The 20,949-nt window shown below is 41.6% G+C and overlaps 1 long non-coding RNA gene across 1 annotated transcript in view; it reads right to left on the bottom strand.

Moving 5' to 3' along the window:
- The window catches only part of LOC140532668 (uncharacterized), a 49,368-nt gene extending 32,669 nt beyond the window's left edge, over positions 1-16,699 (bottom strand). Inside the window, exon 1 of the long non-coding RNA XR_011976613.1 lies at positions 16,598-16,699. This is a non-coding gene — a long non-coding RNA (uncharacterized lncRNA). The remainder of the gene's footprint in view (positions 1-16,597) is intronic.
- Between the last annotated feature and the right edge of the window lie 4,250 nt (positions 16,700-20,949).

Here is a 20,949-nt window from a genome sequence, read left to right as displayed (position 1 = left end):
ATGTTGATGTTCAAGTTTCCATTCCTCTCTCAGCCTCCAGCATCCAGTTTTTCTTAATCTTGAGAACTTTAAGGTTTCTCTATTTTATAATGAGCCTGATTTTTTTAAAAACAAAAACAGCACCATGTTCCCCACACCTCCAGTCCCATAAAGCATACAAGACACACACACATCCACATACAATCCCTTTGCTTTCAAGAATTCCTGACTGGGGACAAGAATGCAGCTGTGTTATTTTTTTTTTCCATTTCTCATGTTCAAAATGGTCAAACCATTAAAAAAAATTTAAAGATTTTTTTTCCCAATTACATGTAGAAACAATTTTTAGCATTCATTTTTAAAAATTTTGAGTTCCAAATTTTCTCCCTTCCTCATCTCCCCACTCTGAGATGGTATGTAATTTGATATGTTATACATGTACGTACAGTCATGCAAAACATATTTCCATATTAGTCATTTTGTGAAAGACAGACCAAAAAAATCCTGACAAAAAAAATAAAGGGAAAAATAGTATGCTACAACCTGCATTCAGACCAGATACAGATGGCATTTTTCATCATGGGTCCTTTGGATCATTGCTGAGAAGAGCTAAGTCAGGGGAACTAAGAGCTAAGGGGAACCTGGGGCCTTGAGGCCACATGTGGCCCTCTAGGTCCTTGGGTATGGCCTTCAGAGTCCAAGTTTTATAGAACAAATCCTTTTATTAAGGGGATTTATTCTATGAAGTTTGGATTCAGTCAAAGGGCCACACTTGAGGACCTAGAGGCCCACATGTGGCCTTGAGGCCGAAGTTCCCCACCCCTGATAAATCATTCACAGTTGCTCATTATACAGTATTGCTGTTACTGTGTGTTCTCCTGGTGGCAGAATCATTTTCCAGTTGGATTTTAAGACACAGATCTTCCTGTCCTCATCTGTTCCTCCTCTCATTAACTCCCCTGTGCCCTTATCCTTTTCTTTCTTTCTAAGATGATCATTCCTGCAGAATGAGAGTCTTAACACTGAAAGGAGAGCTCAAGGACCATCTACTACATACAACCTGTAACTGGACAAGAATCACCTCCACCACATTCCCTGGTCCCAATGAGTGGTCATTAGGCTTCTACTTCAAAAAAGATGTGGGGGCAAAGAGGATCAGAACATTGCAGGAGCTGGTCCAGAGTTCACTGATGTATGAAATAGCAATAAGGATACTTCTACTATTCACCCCACAGGGTTGTGAGGAAAGCCACCCTGTAAATTTTAAGGCACTATTTCACTCTCAATTAGTATGAATCATTATCTGCCTGAAGTTCCATTTTCAATGAAGTGAAAAATTAATTTGGATTTTTTAAGGTTCTCTCTAAGCAAGTATTTTTTACCACGCATAAACTCAGGAGAAAAGTAACGAGATAAGTTGAAAAACAGTAAAAGCATGTATCTGGAGCAGGAAGATCTAGAGATCAGAAGCCACCTAGGGCAAGACAGAAGGGGAAACTGAGGCTCAGGAACTGTATGTGACTTTGTCTAAGGTCACATGTGCAATAAGGATCAAAGGTGGGATTTGAAAGCTGATCCTTTGAGGCCAGAGCCTTTTCCTTAGTGTGAATAAAATGTCAGGTCCTTTCTCAGGACATTAAGTATATAGCAACTGAGAACAGTGGAGATCCTGTGGGTAGGCAGGCACTGAAAGTAGGGGAATTAGAGGAGGTAGTGAGGGGCCTTGAGACAAACCTGGCCTGCTTCTCAGCTTTGCCAAGGGCCTGCTATAGGGCTAGGACTGGACAGTACTTCTACATCTTTCCAGGGATGATCACATAAGCCACACCTTTCACAGAAGAGCACCAGGGAAGTTACATTATGAAATGAACCTGGAAGGGAAGCCAATAACACAGACATTCTCCGCAGTGGCCAATCCAAAGCAGTTTCTGACTTTCACCACAAGGATGAGCTGTTGTTTCATGAAAAGGGCACTGAAAACCCAGAGCTGAGGCTAGAACTCAGGTCCACCCTCCTCTCAGGTAAGTCCTTCCAGGTCACCAAGCCATTTTGTGCAGCTGCAGCTACTGCTTCTCGAAGGCCTTGTATTTCAAGTACACTGAAATACCTCCCCCAGTAACCTGTTGAAACAAGAAGGCTAATACTAAGTGGCTTCTTAAGGGGAACGATCATAGGAGAGACCCAAAAAGTCAATGAAGTTTGAGATTGTGCAAACTTGAATATGATGAAATCCACCTCAGGTAACTTGGTCAGAATAATTTGGGAAATAGTGACTCTATTGCATCACTTGGTTTGACCAAGAAAACCTTTCATTAAATTCATGGCAGGTGAAAAAACTTGTCAAAGTAGCCAATGGCTTTTTAAATCACAGGGGGGTGGGGATAATAAGAGTCACACTAATTCACTGCTGGTATTGTGAATTGATTCGACACTTCTGGAAAACAATCTGGAACTCTACCCCTCAATTTACTGAATTCTACATACTCTTTTACCTAATTTTATTACTACTAGGTATGCCCTGCAAGGAGGGCAAATACAGAGGAAAGGACTCATGTAAACAAGAACATTGGAGCAGCTCTTTGTGTTGTTGTGTTTGTCCTTCATTTTTCAGAGAAATGATGACATGACTTGCACTTGATTTTGTTTTGACTGAGGGAGGGCTGTGCAAGGTCACTAGTCTCACTTTTTCCTCCTGAGCCATTTGGATCTAGTGTTCAGATATTCATCAGGATGACTGGAGACGTCCCAGGATGCAGTGGGAGACCTTGGCCACTTTAGGCTAAGGCCTATTCAGGTACTCACTTAAAGTGAGGGGACGCCCATTCAGTGAACAGGCCTCTTTAAGAAGTGGTCAGGGAATATGGCCCCTTCAATGAGCAAAAGAAAAAAATCACTAAATCAAGCTGGGAGGGAAAGAGTACCAGTTACTATTGGTAATCACTCTTCAACCAGGAGGGTCCAGAAAACAGTCCTTTACTGGAATTTGGGCAGGGCCCTTTGTGTTGTAGCAAAGAAGCAGAAAGAAAAGAGTTGCCCATCACCCAGGGAATGGCTAACCATTTGTGGTCTATGAATGTAATCAGTTTTACTGCACTATAAGAAATGACTAATATTATGGATTCAGAGGAGTAAAGAAAGATTCATATGAAGGATTGCAGAATAAAATGAGCAGAACCTGGATAACAACAATAAAAATATCACTTTGACCCAAGTCGGAGTTTTTTTAACTAAACAAGCTGCTCATCACAGGCTTCTTCTCTGTTCTTTGCATTTGAAAAGTTAGTTGACGATTAAGTTCACAATTAAAAAAAAATTTTAAAGAAAAAACTTGTGGGGCAGGTACACAAGCCTGGCATGACGGAACAAGCCCTGAGCTCTTGTCCCAGTCTGGCGGCTTCTTAGCACATGACATTATTCAAGTCCCTTTACCTCTTGGAATGCTTTTGTTGGTAAAATGAAAATACCTATTCTGCTAAATTTACCGAATTATTGGGAGGATCAATGGACAAAGTTTGTGATATTGCCTTTTAAAACAAGTGCTTTTCAAACACAATGAGTTATGATTCCACAAAGAACCAAATAGATCTTTTTTTGGCACATGATATGAAGAGAAGGTGAAAGGACATTTGATCGGTTTCCTTACTTTAGATCATTTCCCCTCTTGGAAATGTTCATAATTCCTTAGAGCTTATCAGAGATGCAGGTTAGTCATCTTTTTGCAACTTGTTAATGAAAACTTTGAAAGGACACTGTACAATTAGAGTATCAGACACAAGGCTTCAGAAAGAAATGAGTAACCTAAGGGTCACATTAAGGGAGAAATGACTGATGTTAGATTTATTTGCTAATGAGTGGCAGAAGTTCCATGATGGAAATGGAGACTACAGATGCTGAACACAAACTTGTGCCTAGGTCAGCCTTGCCTACGGTTGCCACATCTTATATTAACCTAGCCATACTTTCTTAAGGCTGTGAAACCTCAGCAGGTTCAAATTCTGGCTCAGCACTTTATGTCATGTGTGACCTTCAGCAAGTCACCAGGAAGGACTAGATGGCCTTAAAGACCCCTGCTAGCTCTAAACATATGATCCTATAATCTCAATCCACCACTGCTTCTTAAATAAAGCAACTAATTTTTATTCTAAACTTAAGAAATGAGCATATCTATATACATAGAACAGAAAAGGACTGTGTATCCAACTGTAGTTTTATCTATCATGTATAACATGCTTTCAAAAAAATTTAATAAATTCAGTGTGTAACATTCAAAGCTGTCCTGCCTATTCATGATTCTTTCTGGCCTTCCTCCTCTTTAGTGCACTAAAAAATACTTCAATGATCCTTTTTTCCCTTCTTTCCCTTCCTCCTCCAGCCTAGCCCTCACATCCCACTGGAAAAAAAATAAAACCAAGCCTTAGTAACAACTATGCACAGTGAAGCAAAACAAATGCCCGCATTAGCTATTGGAAAATGTATGCCTTGTTCTGCATTTTGGGTCTATCACCTCCCTGCCTGGGAGTAAGGCAGCACATACATCGTAACTGGTTCTTTGGAACTGGGTTAGTCACTACATGCATCCAATTTCTTGTCTTTATAATGTCATTATATAGATTATTTTGCTGGTTCTGCTCACTTCTTTTTTTTTTTTAATGTTTAACAATCACTGCCATACAATTGAGATTTTATCCCCCCCCCACCCCCCACTACCCCCCTCCCTCCCCACGACTGCATACAATTCTGTATAGATTCTACATATACTTTCCTATTGAGTATATTTTCACTATAGTCATGCTATGTAGTCAGACTAAAATAAATGAAAGAAATCGTATAACAAATCAGAACATGATACACAAACACATACACATACATAAACATGATCTGCTACATTTTGTGAGTGACTTCCATATTTCTTTCTCTGAGTGTGGAAGGCATTTTGCCTTGAGAACCACCTTTGGGATTTTTTTTTTTTATAAGAAGTTTTTGCGTTATTACAAAATTCCAAGTCTACCAGAAAAAACTCTCACACACTGTGGTCGTTGCTGTGCACAAAGTTCTCCTGGTTCTGCTCCTTTCACTCAGCATCAGGTCATATAAGTCCTTCCAGGCCTCTCTGAAGTCTTCTTGTTCATCATTTCTTATGGCACAATAGTACTCCATTACATTCATATACCATAATTTATTCAGCCATTCCCCAATTGATGGACATCCCCTTGACTTCCAGTTTTTGGCAACTACATAGAGTGCTGCTATAAATATTTTTGTACATGTGGGACCCTTTCCCATTTTTATGATCTCTTGGGGATATAGTCCTAGTAGAGATATTGCTGGGTCAAAGGGTATGCACATTTTTGTAGCCCTTTGGGCATAGTTCCAAATTGCTCTCCAGAATGGTTGGATGCGCTCGCAGCTCCACCAACAATGAATTAGTGTTCCAACTCTCCCACATCCTCTCCAGCATTTATCATTTTCTTGTTCTGTCATGTATGCCAATCTTATAGGTGTGATGTGGTACCTCAGAGTTGTTTTGATTTGCATCTCTCTAATCAATAGTGATTTAGAGCATTTTTTCATATGATTATAGATAGCTTTAATTTCTTCCTCTGAAAATTGCCTGTTCATATCCTTTGACCATTTATCAATTGGGGAATGACTTGTATGATTATGCATTTGGGTCAGTTCTCTATATATTCTAGAAATGAGGCCTTTATCCCTGAGCTTAGCTGTAAAAATTCTTTCCCAATTTACTACATCCCTCTGGATTTTGGTTGCATTGGGTTTGGTTGTGCAAAAACTTCTCAGTTTAATGTAATCAAAGTTATCCATTTTGCATTTCATAATGCTTTCTATCTCTCCTTTAGTAAAGAAGTCTTCCCTTCTCCATAGATCTGATAAATACACTATTCCTTGCTTCTCCAGTTTATTCATGGTATCAATCTTTATACCTAAATCATGTACCCATTTGGACTTTATTCTTGTGTACGGTGTCAGGTATGGGTCTATGACTAATTTCCACCACACTGTTATCCAGTTTTCCCAGCAATTTTTGTCAAACAATGAGTTCTTATCCCAGAAGCTGGGGTCCTTGGGTTTATCAAACAGAAGGTTGCTATATTCCTTGCCTACTGCATCTTGAGTGCCAAGTCTATTCCACTTGTCTACCTCTCTGTTTCTTAGCCAATACCAAGTGGTTTTGATAATTGCTGCTTTATAGTACAGTTTGAGGTCTGGTAGCGCTAAGCCACCTTCCCAAGCATTTCTTTTCATTAGTCCCTTTGATATTCTGGACCTTTTGTTTTTCCAAATGAATTTTGATATTATTTTATCCAGCTCTAGAAAGTAATTGTCTGATAGTTTAATTGGTATGGCACTAAATAAGTATATTAATTTAGGTAGAATTGTCATTTTTATTATATTAGCACAGCCTACCCATGAGCAACTAATGTTTTTCCACTTACTTAAATCTGACTTTATTTGTGCAAAAAGTGTCTTGTAATTGTGTTCATGTAATCCTTGGGTTTGTTTTGGCAGGTAGACTCCTAAGTATTTTATACTGTCTACCCTAGCTTTAAATGGGATTTCTCTTTCTATCTCTTGCTGTTGGACTTTGTTGCTAATATATAGGAACGCAGAAGATTTGTGTGGGTTTATTTTGTAACCTGCAACTTTGCCAAAGTTGTTTATTAATTCAAGTAATTTTTTACTTGAATCTCTGGGATTCTCTAGGTAAATCACATTTGCAAAGAGTGATAACTTAGTTTCTTCTTTGGCTATTCTAATTCCTTGAATATCTTTATCTTGTCTAATTGCTACAGCTAACATTTCTAGTACCATATTGAATAATAGTGGTGATAATGGACAACCTTGTTTCACCCCTGATCTTATTGGGAATGCATCTAGCTTATCCCCATTGCATATAATGCTTGCTGAAGGTTTTAGATAGATACTGCTTATTATTTTATGGAAAGTTCCCTTTATTCCTACGTTCTCCAATGTTTTTAGTAGGAATGGATGTTGTATTTTGTCAAAAGCTTTTTCTGCATCTATTGAGATAATCATGTGGTTTTTGTTAGCTTTGTTGTTGATGTGATCGATAATGCTAATAGTTTTCCTAATATTGAACCAGCCCTGTAGTCCTGGTATGAATCCTACCTGATCATAATGTATTAATCTCGTGATAAGATGCTGTATTCGTTTTGCTAAAATCTTATTTAAAATTTTTGCATCTATATTCATTAGGGAAATTGGTCTATAATTTTCTTTCTCTGTTTTGTCTCTTCCTGGTTTGGGTATCAAAACCATATTTGTATCATAGAAAGAATTTGGGAGGACTCCTTCTTCCCCAATTTTCAAGAATAGTGTATGTAGTATTGGAATTAACTGTTCTTTAAATGTTTGATAGAATTCACTTGTGAATCCATCTGGCCCTGGAGATTTTTTCCTAGGGAGTTCATTGATGGCTTGTTCAATTTCTTTTTCTGAGATGGGGTTGTTTAAGTATTCAGCTTCTTCTTCTGTTAATCTGGACAATTTGTATTTTTTAAAATATTCATCCATCTCGTTTAGATTGTCGAATTTGTGGGCATAAAGTTGGGCAAAGTAGTTTCTAATTATTGTTTTAATTTCCTCCTCATTGGAGGTGAGTTCACCCCTTTCATTTTTAATGTTAGTAATTTGGTTTTCTTCTTTCTTTTTTTTGATCAGATTGACCAAAGGTTTATCAATTTTATTAGTTTTTTCATAAAACCAACTATTGGTTTTATTTATTAATTCAATAGTTTTCTTTATTTCAATTTTATTAATCTCTCCTTTGGTTTTCAGTATTTCTAATTTGGTATTTACTTGGGGATTTTCAATTTGTTCTTTTTCTAGCTTTTTCAACTGCAAGCCTAAGTCATTGATCTCCTCTTTCTCTATTTTATTTATGTAAGCATTCAAAGATATAAAACTTCCCCTAATAACTGCTTTTGCAGTATCCCATAAGTTTTGGTATGTTGTCTCACTATTGTCATTCTCTTGAATGAAATTGTTGATTGTTTCTATGATTTCTTCTTTAACCCAACCCTTCTTTAGAATTAGATTATTTAGTTTCCAATTGATTTTTTGTTTCTCTTTCCATGGCCTTTTATTACATGTAATTTTTAATGCATTATGATCTGAAAAGGATGCATTGATTATCTCTACCTTTCTGCACTGGATTGTGAGATTTTTATGTCCTAGTACATGGTCAATTTTTGTAAATGTTCCATGTACCGCTGAGAAAAAGGTATATTCCTTTCTATTCCCATTTAATTTTCTCCAAAGATCTATCATATCTACCTTATCCAGAGTTTTATTTACCTCCTTAACCTCTTTCTTGTTTATTTTGAGGTTGGATTTATCGAGTTCAGAGCGGGGGAGGTTGAGGTCCCCCACTAGTATAGTTTTGCTATCAATTTCTTCCTTCAACTCCCCCAACCTCTCCTCTAAGAATCTGGATGCTATACCACTTGGAGCATACATGTTTAGTAATGATATTGCTTCATTGTCTATGGTGCCTTTTAGCAGGATATAGTTTCCATCCTTATCCCTTTTGATTAGATCTATTTCTGCTTTAGCTTTGTCTGAGATTAGGATTGCTACTCCTGCCTTTCTTACATGAGCTGAAGCACAATATATTCTGCTCCATCCTTTGACCTTTATCCTATGTGTATCCCCCCATTTCAAATGTGTTTCTTGTAAGCAGCATATTGTTAGATTATGGCTTTTAATCCATTCTGCTATCCATCTCCGTTTTATGGGAGAGTTCATTCCATTCACATTCACAGTTATGATTACAATCTGTGTATTTCCCTCCAACCTCTTTCCCACCATTTGTGCTTTTAGCTCTCCCGTCTCCCTTCCCCTCCTCAATAGTATTCACTTTTCTCCCCCTCCTCCTGCAGCCTTCCCCTCCTTCTTTTAGCCCCCCTCCCTTTTACTCCCCTTTACTCTTATTGCTTCTTTCCTCCCTTTTAGCCACCCTCCCCTTTCTTCCCCCTTCCCCTCCTACTACCTATAGAGCTAGTTAGGATTATCTACTTAAGATTATTGTTCCCTCCTTTGAACAAATCAGATGAGAGTACTCTCAAACAATGCTCATCTCCCTCCCCTCCTTCCCTCTACTATAGTTTTGTACTTCTTCCTGTGATATAATTTGCCATTTTCTGCTTCCCCCTTTTCACACCTCCTATTACAATCCCTTCTCATACTTAAATCATATTTTTGACATGACATCATTTACTTTATGCCCGTTCCCTCTACATATATCCCTTTTATCATAATAGCTGCACAGTTCTCAAGATTAACAGGTATCATCTTCCCTTATAGGGAGGTAAACAGTTTGCCCTAATTAAGTAGCAAGTTTTTGTTTTTGTTTTTTCCCCTCTGTTTACCTTTTTATGATTCTCTGGAGACCTGCATTTGAAGATCAAATTGTCTATTGAGTTCTGGTGTTTTGGTCAGGAAGCTCTGGAAATCCCTTATTTCGCTGAATGACTTTCTCCTTGCCTGAAATGTTATGCTGAACTTTGCTGGGTAGTTGATCCTTGGTTGAAGTCCCAACTCCTTTGCCTTATGGAATATTGGGTTCCAATTCTTTCGATCTTTTAATGTAGAAGCTGCAAGGTCCTGTGTGATCCTGACTGTGTGTCCTTGATATTTGAATTGTTTCTTTCTGGCTGCTTGTAGTAGTTTCTCCTTCACTTGATAGCTCTGGAATTTGGCAACGATATTTCTTGGGGTTTTGAGTTTGGGATCCCTTTCGGGAGGGGAACGGTGGATTCTTTTGATGACTATTTTGCCCTCTGAGTCTAGTACTTCTGGGCAGTTTTCCTTGATGATTTCCTGGAAGATATTGTCCAGACTCTTTTCTTCATCATGGGTTTCTGGCAGGCCAATAATTCTTAAATTTTCTCTCCTGGATCTATTTTCCAGGTCAGTTGTTTTTCCAATTAAATATTTTACATTTTCTTCTATCTTTTCATTCTTTAGATTTTGTTTGACTGATTCTTGTTGCCTCATTGAGTCATTAGTTTCTACTTGCCCAATTCTAATCTTCATCGTATTGTTTTCTTCAGTTAGCTTTTGCATCTTCTTTTCCATCTGACCAATTTTTCCCTTTAAGGAGCTATTTTCTCCATTTAGTTTTTGTACTTCTTTTTCCATTCGATCAATTTTCCCAGTTAGGTTTTGGGTTTCCTTTTCCATCTGATCAATTTTCCCAATTAGGTTTTGGGTTTCCTTTTCCGTTTGACTAACTCTTCCTTTTAGGGAATTATTCTCTCCAGTTAATTTTTGAACTTCCTTTTCCATTTGTTCAATTTTCTTTTTCAGAATTCTGTGAATTCTTTTTTTATAATTTTAAAATCATTGGCCAGTTTTTCTTTTATATCCTTCTTCAGATGTTCCAGGTAATCTAGTTGTGCTTGCGAGAAATTCATAGTCCCATCTGAGGTTTCAGATGGAAGTACAGTCTCAGCTCTGACCTCTTTGGTGTTTGTGTTTTGGTCCTTATCCCCATAGAAAGATTCTATGGTTTTTTTCACTTTTCGTCTGCTTTTTCCAATTCATGATGTTGGCTGAGTGTTGTAGCTTCTGGTTCTTTCAGTCAGAAGGTACAGATCTTTAAGTTGAGCTGATGTAGGCTAAAAGCAGGCTTTTTTTTTTTTTGTTTCCCAGATCAACCCTGGGGTTAGCTTGTTAGGTGTGTGGGAGGGGTGGTCTGGTCTCAGGAGATCTCCTCAGCTGACCTGAGGCAAAGGCAAGGTCAGGGGATGGTGATCCCAGCTTCCCTTTTGTCTTCCCTTTTCCCCTGAAGGGCTGGGGCATGCCTAGAAGCTAATGCGTGTTCCCGCCCCTCCTGGGGCTTGTCTCCCGGCTCTGAGGCTTGCCTGGGTCTCAGTGCGAATTTTCTCTGCCCTGGGTCGTCTGTCCTTCCAGATCGCCTCCGCCACAGTAGGAAGAATCCCCCTTTGCTATTTTTCTAGCCTCTGGTGTTATGAGACTATTTGCCCCCTTCTGCTGTTCCCGCTGATCCAGGATTTATCTGCGGAAGAGTTTTATGGTTCTTTCACGGTCATCAGGGGGGAGGAGAGAGCATTTACTGATCACTCCGCCATCCTAGCTCCCGGAAGTTCAAGTAGATCACTTACCGAAGTTTAGTCTTCAGGCTGAAGGTTTCAAGGGCTGCTGCGCTGATATCTGGCGCTCAGCGGCTCTCACCGGCTCGGTTTCGGTTCTGCTCACTTCTGTCTGCTTCTATCGATACGTGTCTTTTCAGGTTTCAGGAAAACCCCTTCTGTCCTTTCTTATGGCACTCCATGCCATTCCATGTATATAACATAATTTGTCCAGCCACTTCCCAATTGATGGGTACACTGCCAATTTCTACTTCATTGCCATAACAAAGATGGAATTTTTTTTTTTACGTATAGGTCTTTTCCATTCTTTGAGGTGTAGGCTTAGTAGTGGTTTAGCAGGGTCATAGGGTATGTGCATAGTTCAGTTACTCTTTGATCATTGGTCCAAATTGCTTTCCAGTATGGTCGGACCTCAACAATTGTGATTTTTTTTTTGGTCATCTTTGTCAATATGATAGATGGGAAAACACCTGAGTTGTTTTAATTTGAATTTCTTTGCTTGTCATTCAGAGTATTTTTTCACAAGGTTATTTTTTAAATAAGGTCATTGATAGCTTCAATTTCTTCCTTTGAAAATTGCCTATTCATACCTTTTGACCAATTATCTATTGGGGAATGGCTCTTGTGTATTTGTTCCTTACATATCTTAGATATTTATCAGAGAAATTTACTGCAAAGATATTTTCTATTCCTTCTTTCCCTTCTAACTACACTAATTATGTTTGTACAAAAACTATTTAATTTCATGAAATCAATATTTTCTAAGTTTATTTTCTAAGATTCTTTCTATCTCTTATTTGGTTATGAATTTCCCTGTATCCATGGTTGTGAAAAATAATCAACTACCTCTTCCTTCAAAACCCAATTCAGCTCTATAACAGCTCCTGGAGCAAGGGTTTGGATTGGGATGGACCCAGTGAGGGTGGGTGATAAGTTATTCACTGTGAGTCTAGGGGCTCAGGCCTCACCTTCTGGTTATTTTTGGCAGGGCACAGGTTTAGTTCTGAGGTCATATTGCAGGGCTGGGATGGGGGGGGGGCGAGGAAGAGTAATTAAAAGCTTCAGGAAAAAAAAAGATGGACTTAATCAATCAACCAGTATGTATTAAGCACCTTCTATGTGCATGGTGCTGCCCTAGGTGCTGGGGACACAGGAACAAAGAATGAAATAATCCCCACCCACAAGTAGCTTACATTCTAGAGGAGGAAATGAGAAATACATTTTAAAAATACATGGATAAATATAAATCCATATGAAACAGTTAATACAAAGTAGTGCCCTGGCAACTGGGGGTATCAGGAAAGGCTTCATATAGAAGATGGATCCCATGCTGCTTGTTTAAGGAAAAGCTACCTTTTGATTCTAAAGCACAGGTAAGGAGGGAGCATGCTTCAGGCACAGAGACAGGAGATGGAGTACTGTATGAAAAGAAAGAGAAGGGGGAGTAGTGGGGCTGGAGAGATAGGCTGGGACCATGGTATATAGGGCTTTAAAAGCTAAACAGAGAAATTTATGTTTTATCCGGGGGAAACAGGAAGCCATTGGACATGGACAGTCACATGGTCAGCCCTGATATTAAGGACAGTTACTTTAGTAGCAGTGTGTAAGACTGGGGAGATCAGGTTTGGAGACCAATTAGAAAGCTGTCGAATTAGGTAATGGGGGCCTGAACTAAAAGGATAGCCCTGCAAGTTGAGAAAAGGGGTTAGATGCAAGAAATATGGCAAGATCTGACAACTGATTGGGCATGTGGGGTGTGCATGTGAGGGGTCCAGATCATACTGAGATTTGGAACCTGAGACACTAGAAGGATGGCAGTGCACCTTTGACAGAAATGAGCAAGCTTGGAAGATGGGAGGCTTTAGAAGGGAATGCAATGAATTTAGTGTTAGACTTCACTGACTATCCATAACAGCTCCTATTGTTTTCTATTAAGGCTTATAAGGTGCTCTGGAGGGAAAGAGCAGAACCATATTGTTATACACTATATACACTGAACTATAGACAAGGAGATGGAATGGACAGAAAACCATTTTTCTAGGGTTGGAAGCAGGAAGCCAAAGAACCATTTGCAAAGGAGGTGGCCATGTTTCATATTCTGTTCAATGACATTATGACAGCATTATGTATCAGAGCTGAAAGGAGTCAGGTATCATTTACTCTAACTTTTCCATTTTAGAAAGAGAACTGAGGCCTGGGGAAGTAGAGTGACCCATCCAAGGTCATAGAGCTAAAGGTAAAACTGGGGTTATACTGAAATCAAAGTCTTCAGAATTCTAGTCTCCGGTTCTTGCCAACATATATCACTCTGGAGATACTCTAGTTTACAAATCACCCTACGCTTACATCCATTAGGCAAATACATTAAAACCTTGAAGAATTTGACTTTAAATGTTCTGTTTAATGGAGGAGAGGGTTATTTATTTTTCCTTGAGTTATAAAGATGGATTGGTGGTAGGATATTCTGGGCTAGGACTAACCTAGGCCAGTCCCATGATTCAGGCTCAATGCAATAAAAACAACTTCCCTAATAACAAAATATTTTTAAAATACAATTTTTAAAGTTATATGTTAAAATTATTAACTGTTTTTTAAAAAGAGAAGCTATACATAAGAGAGACCTGCAGTTCCATGTTCTAAAAATACAGTTTCTTAAGTTAAGGATACCAAACTCAGAGAAAACACTACTGCCCTCTCACTGCACAGTTGCCACAGCAACTGGTCGTACTAGTGAGGTGCTTTGGTAAAACCTCTGACGCATTTCCCCCTTGGCTAGGTCAAGAGACTTAAAGGACCAGCATGGCCTACCTACTGCTGATGCTGCCACCTGGTACACAGAATGCTGGGAGGGGCCCCAAGGAGGAAAGAGAAGGAAAAAAGTTAGAGGTGGGGGGGAAAGGCGAGGAAGTAGTGTTTCCCTCCTTAGAGATGGAGGATGAAATCTTTCCATCCACACCCCTGGCACTGGACGCAGTCACAGCAGAGAGATTTTGCTTTTGCCGTGGGGAGTGAGGTGGAAAGGGGAGCAGGGAAGAGGCCAGAATAAGGCCTGGACAGGCTTGGTGTTGACAAGGCTTTTGGGCCCCACTCAGAGATGACTAAATTCAAAGCACTGTTTCCTAGGGATTTGTAGTAAGGTAGGAAAATCATGGTTTTTTGTTTGTTTTGCACATTCTGGCTTGTGTGAGGAACAGAAAAACCCTCGGGGATCTGGGAGCAGAGTAGGGGAGGAAGGTTTAATTTAGAGTTAGAACACAGAACAAGAAACTACTCCAAAGGAATAAACTTTTTTTTGCTGAGGGGGAGAGATGGGGGTCACTGCCAGAGGCCAGGGTCTTAACTTAGCAATTGTCCTGGGGTCAGACTGATGTCTAATGACTGCCTAAAGTGCTTCTTTCCAGAAAGAGGGGAAATAAGGGTTGCCTTTGGATGGTGACGCTGGTGCAGACAGAATAGACTAGCTGGTAAAGTACCACCTGGATTTTCATCATGCACCATAAGACCCAAGGAAGGTAGGGAGGACTGGGCACACCTGCTTCCTGTCATTCCTTCTTATAGTCAGTGGGCTCTGTGCCTGTGGACAGTCAGGTGTCACTCACCCACATGGATCCTTGCTTATGTTTTGGTCACCTGGTGATCTAATCCTTTCTGTGGGGGGAAGATAAGAGGCTAAAATAAAGACAGGGAAAAGAAGATAGAGATGCTACAGTAGGAAAAGATCAAAATGAAAATAAAAGTGATAAAAAGGTTGAAAGCACAGAGAATAAAGAGACAAATGGAAAGAGAGGCAGAAGGAAAAGACAAGGGGTAAAGATACAAAAAGTAAATTTTAGTCAACTATAAGAACAGCAATGAAGAGGCAGAGAATTAGAGCTGAAAACTTTAAAATGGACCTTAGAGAACTTTCCTTTACTAATGAACTCATTCCTTCCAAGGGGAGACATCTGATCCATATCTGGCTACTGGACCCAGATGGCTCCAGAGGACAGAGTGAGGCTGGTGACTCTGCACAGTCCTCACTCACTTAAATTCAGTTCACTTGCAAATCATGGCATCACCTTCCTAATGCCAGGGAACTCTTTGAGAACAAAGGACAAACAACAACCTGTGAGTTGTATGGGCTGCCCCACTGGGGATCCCACTGGTCAGTTCTAGTTGGGCAATGCAGCTCACTCCTTCCTTCCCTCCTCCCTTCCTTCCCTCCTTCCTTCCTTCCTTCCCTCCCTCTTTCCTTCCCTCCTTTTTTCCCTCTTTCCTTCCCTCTTCCTTCCTTCTTTCCTTTCTTCCCTCCTTCCTTCCTTCCCTCCTTCCTTCCTTCCTTCTTTTCTTCCTTCCTTTCTTCCTCCTTTCAAATGGCTAAACAAGTTGTGGTATATAATTGTGATGGAATATTTTCGTGCTATTAGAAATGATGAACAGGAAGGTTCCAGAAAAACTGTGGAAGGCATTTGAACTCATGAAGAGTGAAGTAAGCAGAACCAGGAGAATGGTGCAGACAAGGACAGCAATACGGTAAGGATGATCAGCTCTAAAAGTCTTAGCTACTCTGGTCAAGACAATGATCCAAGGCAACTGCAAAGGATTCATGATGAAAAATGCTATCCAGAGAAAGAACTGATGAGTTCTGAATGTAAGGCATCCTTAAAAATCATTTTTTATTTTCTTTTGCAACGCGGCCAATATGAAAATGTTTTGCGGGACTTCACATGTATCTGTTATGGTTCAGTTGTGTCCAACTCTTCCTTGTGTCCACCCTTCCCTCCCCCCAGGGTTTCCTGGCAAAGATCCTGGAGGAGTTTGGTGTTTCTTTCTCTAGCTCATTTTACAGATGAGGAAACTGAGGCAGACGTGGCTAAGGGCAGATTTAGAGCTCAGGAAGATGGGTCCACCCTGCCCTCTATGGACCCCGCCACCTAGCCGCCCACTTTAAGCCCTTAAAGGTGCTCCATGAATGCTGAGGACAGTCAGTAGTGCATCAGAGCAGATTGCTCTTTGCTGATCTGACCCAAGGCCTCAAACGCGCAGGTACAGAGCGTTTACAACGTCGGAGGTCACCAGGCCCGGACTTTTACAATGCCCTGTAAACGGTGGGTGCTTCGGGTCCGGCCCTGAGAGCACGGCGGGGGCTGCCCGTGGCTCCCACAGGCCGCCCGCCCTCGCCGCCCGAGGGTCCGTGTGGCTCGGGAAGGGCCCCCGAGGCCCCTGAGGCCGACTTCCATATTTTACAGAGGAGGAAATGGAGACCCTGGGAGGGGAAGGGGCTTGGTGGCCCCCGGGGTCAGGGGCGGGGCGGGCCCAGAACAAGGCCTCCACCGGGAGGCCTCTCCTGGGCCTCAGTTTTCCCCACTGCTGGGTGTGGTCGGGACCGGGCCAGGCTAGTCCTCCTAGGTGTGGGAAGGGGATGTCCAGATTACCCCCCACCCCCACCCCCGATCCCACCCCAAGGGTGCGGCGCTTCTCACCTGCTCCGTCCCCCCAGCCCCTCTCTAACGGGAGACGCCCGGCCTCAATCACCTGTAGGTAGCTCCGTGCGCCGGCGCGCCCCCTGCTGGGCGGGGCCGAGCCTCGCCTCTGGCCCTCCCCCTTCTGGGCGTGGCCGAGCCGCGCTTCCGCCTCTGGCCCGTCCCCTGCTGGGCGGGGCCGAGCCACGCCTCCGCGTCCGCCTCTGGCTCGTAGGGTTGCGTGGGTGGGTTCCCACCTTTCACCTCTTCTACCGTGAGGCAGTCTGGGAAGAAAATTCAACTTGATTCAGTTCGAGGCCACGCCAGGAGAATTGTATCAGCTTTTATTAAGTATCCGCTGTATGCACACGTGCCGGGTGCGGAGGACTAGAGAAAAGTGAGGAGGAAATCAGCCCTGACCTTAAAGAACTCATTCTAAGAGGGGAAGGTGGTGTGGGAAGGCGGTTTTCCCAGGCTCCCGCCTCATTTCCCCTCGAGGCTTCCTTCCGGCTTCCACCGGAAGCTCTCGCTTCCTGGGCTTTATATCTTGTTTGTGTGGCTCGTTCGCAAGTTGCCATCCCCTTTAAACTCAGCTCCTTGAGGGCGAGACTCACTTTTCGGCCTTTTTTCGTATCCTCTGTACGTAGCAGGCCGTGGCTCGTAGCAGGCACTCAGATGTTAGTCTGTCGATACTGTGGTGGTCTGATTTAGAGAGAAAACACGTGACTTTGGGGCATCCATCAACAAGTATCTTTAGTAAATACATTTACTGTGCCTTCTCAAGAACATTAGGATTCCTTGAACAACGTAAATATTTTGTATTATTGCCTTCGAATATTAAACCTCAGGGGAGGCATAAGAGAGTGAAATGTGTATGTACCACCATCTTGAAGGAGATCCAGGGAAAAGTCAAGGTTGAGGGATTCCTTGTGGACTAGGAGATATTCGGGATTCTTCTGTCTGGTGATAATGAGCTTTCTGCAGCAAGATTCTGGACACTGCGGAGTCTCCTGGAAGAGAGCTGTAATCATTTAAAGGAATTTGGCTTGTCCTTCTATACAAGAAAGACCAAGTGGATGAAAGAACGCCCAGACTTTGACATTCAGTTGAATAGGTGGGCATCCTATAGAGCTTGGCCAACATAGGACAGATGCCACCAGACAGACAGTGAGCTAGGTTCACAGTTGAACAGGAGGAGGAGAGCAGGCATGAGGACTTTCAGGAAAATGCATAGTTCTTTTACTGACCTTGAACTTCTGGTGAGAACATAGGAACACTTTTTTGATATTAACATCCTACCAGTATTGTTATATGGCAGCAAAAGGTGGAAGTCTATTGCCTTGGAAGAACTAAAGATAAACATCCCAGAGGGCCAGAAAGGTACGTGATGAAAATGAATGGACTGCGATGTATAACCAACAAAGAACTCTAAAGAAAAGGAGTAAAGGGTGCTATCATAAGACAGGAAGACAAGATGGGCTGGTAAGAGCAAAGAATATCAGGTAGGCCTCTGCAGTGCTCACCTGGTATTTTTACAGAGTTGAGAGAAAATGAGGAAGGACTTCTGCACTTTGGGCAGACTAGACTCCCAGTGTCTAACTTTTTGAGAGAACATAGATAAAAAGTCCTATGGGAATGGGCAGACGTGAATGGGTTGTGCTATGCATTATTGTTTGAACTCCCCAATAAAAGAGATTACAGATTCATTTATGGAGGTGCCAGGCTTTGTGGCAGATGCTGGGCATACAATGGTGAAAAAAAATGGGGCAAGGGGCTTATGAATCACTTAACTCTACAGACCATATACTTAACTGTTACTTTTTTTTCATCTGTAGAATGTTAGTCAGAGGTCCCCCCCTAGTTCTAAATCTATGACTCTCTGTATCCAGAGGAGTAAATATAAAAAAAAAAACTTTAGGGAGGAGAGTGCAGTGAAAACTGGGGGTAAAGGGTGAAGGTGTATGGGAAGAAAGGGGATCAGGGAGGCTTCAGAGAAGAGCTAATACCTGAACTGAGACTGGAAAAAGCTAAGGATTCTAAGAGGAGGGGTGTAGGTAGGGAGGTATCCCAGGGATTGGCCAGAGAAATGACAACAAAAGTTTAAAGATGAGTTTCCATCCCTTAAGTGCTCAGCTGGTTTCCATGGAGTAACTTACTGGAAATACATGCCTGAATGAGTAATTTCAAGTACATTGGACCTCCTGATCTTCATGCAAATCATTTATTACACACCTCCCAACTCTAGCTAGCCCATTGACTAAGGTGTTTTACTAGGAGTTGGGCACCATCTCAGAACTTAGGCACTTTGCTACTAGTCTAGTTATTATGAATTTATTTTCTTTTTCTTATTTATTTGAGGGTGGGGCTGGACATGTGATTTCATTCATATAGAAATTCTTACCAAGGAAACTCCTCCTTACCAATGCATATTATCATTTGCTCTGCAATTTAGAGATTTAGAAAGTTCCTGGACACTTAGGTGTTAAGTGACAAACTGAAGGTCACACAGACAGGATATGGGGGAGCCCCAGAGATCTTCTTGACTCCTTGCTGCCTCTCATAATTTTCAAAACACATTTTTTTTTTTTTATTGATGGAGCAAGATATGGTGACTAACCCTCAGTGAGCTGCTGTACTGGGAAAAGGAAATCAGGTAAGTAATGTTCCCTTATCAGCAGGACTGGAGCTGGTTATAAAGAAGAGGAAACAAAATATTTCTCTCCAGAACAATCCCTGATAATTTCCTCTTTCTCTGCTTTTTTTTTCCACTTTAGAAATGGGTTTGGGGAGAGAAAAAGAAGAGAAATTGAAAGAGGAAGAGGAGGGGAGAATGAGGTAGAAGGCAGAATTGCTTGCTCCTCAGTGGTATTCAAGAGTGTGACTGGGACCAGTTGCTTATAACCTCTGGGTGCCCAGATGACTCTCTGAAACTGTAAGTTTCATAGCACAGGCCACTTGGTAGAGGGAGTTCTTCATTGGGAGTTTTCTACATGAGTGAAGTCAAGTCCAAAAAACAAACAAACAAAAAAATGAATGAATGAATGAATGAATGACTAAATAAATTCCATACTTGGAATGCAATTAACCCAGGTACTCTCTCTGAGGTGATCCTGGCGGAGAGAGAAGTAGGATCTCTCACATTTGGCATCTGTAGCCTTTGAGCACTTAATAAGCTGCTGCAGGGGGAACTCGGGGGAGGGACTCAGCAAGACCAAGGGCCCATTGCTGGATTTTGGTTATTGTGTCAAGTAAGTACCTGAATCTATATTTAGTTATTACAAGACATGGCTTTGAAATGATTGTAGATCTATAGGTATTATATATTTTGGAGTTGCCCTATTTAAAATATATTATTTCTAAAGATTTTTTGAACTGCTTAGTGGGGGAACTGTGTGCCCTCACTCAGGACATTGCCAGGGTTTTATGCTGTTGAAGGACTGACTGTTTTTTCCAGGAGCTAAGGGGGCCAGGGTCCAGGGCTCTGGCTGTCAAGGGGAGGAAGTACACCTGGGACTTTGCTGTTTGCTTCCTCTAATTTTTAACATCCTGGGACAAAGATCTAGTTGCTCCACCCTGGTTACAACTCTGCCAAACATTACTGAGATTTTGGCCACATAGCCAGAAAGTTTGGGAGGTTACACCCTGTTGGTTAATGTTTTTTGCTAGCTAATTAGGTAAAAATATTTTTGCTAAAAATCTCATGCAGGCTTCACAGGTTTAAGATCCAAGAATTTAGAGCTTGAAGGATTCTTAGAGAACCAGCCCCTTCATTTGCAGATGAGGAAACTGAGGCCTGAGTTATGTAGTGGCTGAGGAGGGGTTTGAAGCCAGGTTTTCTGTGGGTTTCACTGGGTAACAGCTGACCAAATTGCCACCTACAGGACAAGGAAACCAGTTTATCTAAAGCAGCAAGGTACCCTGAGGGAAAGACAGGAGGTGGCATATGTCAGATACACTGCCATTTCCTTTTATACCCTGATGGAAATAGCTCAGGACTCTCAATTGAGAGCCTTAGGAATTGCAATGCCTCCCCAGACCACAGGCTCTGCTTCCAGCCTTGGCCCCCCCCCCCCCCCCACCATTATTCAAGGGAACAAACCCTGTGGAAAAAAGGTCCCACTTCCTTGCTACCACCAGCACCATCTGATGGCCAACTACTACCAACTGTCAAGTAAGCCAAGAGCCCTAGGAGTGGCAACACCCTCCAGACCAGCAGTTCTGTTTCCAGCCCAGCCCTGAAGCCCTTGATTTTGGAAGTAACTCCTGTGGAGTTGTCACTGACCAATTGCTCCTGCAGGTGTTGCCACCACAACTACTGAAAATCTAAAAAAGAAGGATCTGGTACTGTCAAATGGTTCAACATCAAGAGCTGG

The sequence above is a fragment of the Notamacropus eugenii genome, chromosome 3 (assembly GCF_028372415.1).
Source record: "Notamacropus eugenii isolate mMacEug1 chromosome 3, mMacEug1.pri_v2, whole genome shotgun sequence".
NCBI classification, from domain to species: domain Eukaryota; kingdom Metazoa; phylum Chordata; class Mammalia; order Diprotodontia; family Macropodidae; genus Notamacropus; species Notamacropus eugenii.
This window is presented reverse-complemented; position numbering and strand designations above follow the sequence as displayed.